Below are 3,082 nucleotides of genomic sequence, written 5' to 3' on the forward strand. Positions count from 1 at the left end.
CCCGAAGGCACTGCGCCTCCCCATCCTCCTCCTCCCACCCTCACAGCTGGAACGCCGTGGTCAGGAGGTGGGGGCTGCTTGGCCGCAGCGTTGGAGGGTCTTTACGGCCCCAGACCCCAACAAGGACGTAAAACGTAGCAACTCCGGCCCTTTGCATTGAGATTTCCTAAACCCACGCTGAAGTAAGTATAAAGAAAAAGGCAAGAGCCTTTGAAAATGGGTTTGTGAAGAGATGTAGGCTGAACGTTAAAATCGCTGCTTTGCCGACCAGGAGGATATGATATCGACACCTTCAAGGAGACACCATTTCATGGCCTAACGAAGCTAGGCAGCACCATTCACCATTTTCTGTTCTCATTCCTCATTTACTACGCGGACTTTGGATGAAAATTAAAACTTGACGGAAAGACAAGAAGCCAAGGTTAGACAGTAGCTTTATTAGTTAACTGAAACTGCATTACACGGGGATACGTAGAGCTTATCTACGTATTACATACACATGTAATTAAAGCACTTTGAGACAGTCCTGAGCAATCGGCGCAAACAAGAAAAATATCCGTAAGGTGAAGCTGGCTGTTGGCTGCTGCAGCCTCTGTAGAACCAGTAGATTTCGGCCCAAAGCCTGCTCTACAGAGAGGAAAACAATTTAGTTTTTTCTCCAAACTCAGACACCGTCATTTTGGATGAACTGCTGTTCCAGCCAAACAAAATACCTAAGATGAACAAATCTTCCTGGCACTTCCAGAGGCTGCCACAGCTACCAGAAACTACAGCATCCCCTTTCCCACAAAAACATACCCAATTATCCAATTCACGTTAAAGCTCTGAAATAAATTCACTGTTTTAACACCCTTTAATGAATTTAGTTTAGCAAATCATAGGAAATGTCAGCCTTAATAAAGACCACAGTCTCACCTCTTACTGCCCGATCCCCAGCTGCGCTCAGGGCAGCTCCTGCCCCGCTCGTCTCACAAGGGCACGCGATGGACCCCAGGCCTCTGATGGAGCACTGGCGTCGTTTATTCCCAAGCAACATCAGCTGCTGGGCAAGCAGATTATCCAGATGCCTCTGGACCCAACCTCACCTTTTAGAGTACCGACAAGAAAATCTCCTGTTACAAAAGGGCACTGCGCGTCCCTAGCAGGGACGGTTCTAGCAGACCTCCTTGCACCCTTGGTGCTGAAAAGACAAGACTCGAGAGCAGGGACAAGGACAGGCAAAGGTGGTGCGTTGAGCAGGGGCCGGCACACCAGGGAAGGGACCAGGGCAGCGAGCCGTAACCCCAGCGCTGCCCCGTCTCAGGCATTTAGGAATTTACTAGGCAATAACACGTACCGTAAAAGCTGCCTGTGTGTTTGTTCACAAACCCAATTCAGGGGATCTCAGGAGACGTGTAGTCGCACGGGGGACTGAACTAGATCAGCTTGGGGCATACTTCACACACCAAGGTCGTTCCTGCCCGAGTTTGGGGCAATCTTCATTCCCCTGCAAAAAAAGCGGGAAACGTTACGGATCTCCACACATCAGCCCTTATGGGAACGTCACCGGTGCCGCACCGCCCTTCCTCCCCAGGGACCCCGGCCACCCCCCAGGCCGTTCGCAGCCACAGCTTTATCAGGACCCACAATGATTGCCTGGTAGCTGCCCAAACTCTCGAAGCGATACTCACCATTACAGATAAACTATCATAAAAAGGCCAAGGAATATTCAGTTTAAAACCTTCAGACTTTCTGCTGAAATCTGGGATAAGAAACGGTCCACACGGCAAGTAGCTTCAACACTAACAGCTTATTCAGTTTAAGAAAACTGAGCAGGAAGTTTAAAAAACTTCACAAAACTCCCCGCTATTTATTTAGGAAGAGCAAAATGCCATCTTAGTGTATTTTTTTTTTTTTTTAATATATACACCCACATCTCCCCATGAAATTGCTTCAGCAAAGCTTCTTTTTGATTTATAAGCAGCTTAGTCTTCCATCAAACCTCTGTTCAGAAAGTAAATTCTAAAAACGACACTTCAGGGTTCTGTCTTTATTGTGTCAATATAAATCCACACCGAGTTTGCCAAGTTTAAGACTTTTTTAATTAAACTCTAAGCTATGCATACTCCCCCAGGTGACCTGAAAGTCAGCCTGGGTTCTTTTCTATTCTCGCCTGAGAAGTGGAAAGACTGCAAGGAGAACTCGATCTGCCCGGTTATACCGGTACCAGCTCCCTCCTCTTCCCAGTTTGCTCTGGGTTACGAAAGTCGACGCTGTTCAGCGCTACGGGCAGGCATACGAAAGGCAAATTTTAGCCCTTTAGTAGCTGGTGCAAGAGCCAGAGCAAATCTCAACTCCAGCTCCTGTTCCAGCACTGCTAGTAGGAGTACAATCTTATTTCTGTCTCCCAAGAGCCACCCATTTGAGGCCAATAATACAGAGAAAAATCTGCTGAGCCATTAAAAACCTTCATTAAAGTTCTCCTTTGCAATGACATCCAATAAGGAATGACAGATACTGTGCCGTTATAGCGAGACTGAAGCCCACCACGCTGACCAGTACCGCCCCATACATTTTTCGTGCTTTCCACGTGCCCGTGTCCCATTTTATATTTAGACCGTGATCTTTTCGGAGCACGGAGTATCGCTCGTCCTGTCCCCGTACGCCTACGGCACAGGAAGGTTCTCGTCCACAGCTGGGGCTGCTGCAGACCGCAGTAATGCAGGCGCTTGACCACGCAACCCTCCCTCTGTCAGAGGCGTTCACCACCTAAAATGAAGCACCTTAGCCCGCGCCGCTCGTAAACAACATAAACCAGCGCGTTTTGGTGCCTGAACCGCGACTGCCTGATGATAAGAGACAGGGCTTGCAGGGATAGGCAACACCTTGGATGAGAAAGCAGAACGCACCCGAACCGCGTGCCCCCGCACCCCGGTGCTTGGCACAGCACCCGGGACACGACAGCAGCTCTCCTGCCGACGGCCACGCCGCCGCCCAAGCGCCAGGAGAAAGTTTTCCGGACCCCTCGCCTAATTTAAAAACAAGCCGTCCGAAGCGGGTGTCCGGTGCAACCCCACCGGACGCCAGCCCCGGGGCCGCTGGA

General features: G+C 49.8%; 1 protein-coding gene across 1 annotated transcript in view; it reads right to left on the reverse strand.

Moving 5' to 3' along the window:
* Positions 1-1,478, reverse strand: part of DCTN1 (dynactin 1) — an 80,539-nt gene extending 79,061 nt beyond the window's left edge. Inside the window, exon 1 of the mRNA XM_009332114.1 lies at positions 1,337-1,478. The gene's annotated coding sequence lies outside the window, so the exon portion shown is untranslated. The remainder of the gene's footprint in view (positions 1-1,336) is intronic.
* Positions 1,479-3,082: the final 1,604 nt, after the last annotated feature.

This window comes from Pygoscelis adeliae, unplaced genomic scaffold (assembly GCF_000699105.1).
Source record: "Pygoscelis adeliae isolate BGI_AS28 unplaced genomic scaffold, ASM69910v1 Scaffold679, whole genome shotgun sequence".
Classification (NCBI taxonomy): domain Eukaryota; kingdom Metazoa; phylum Chordata; class Aves; order Sphenisciformes; family Spheniscidae; genus Pygoscelis; species Pygoscelis adeliae.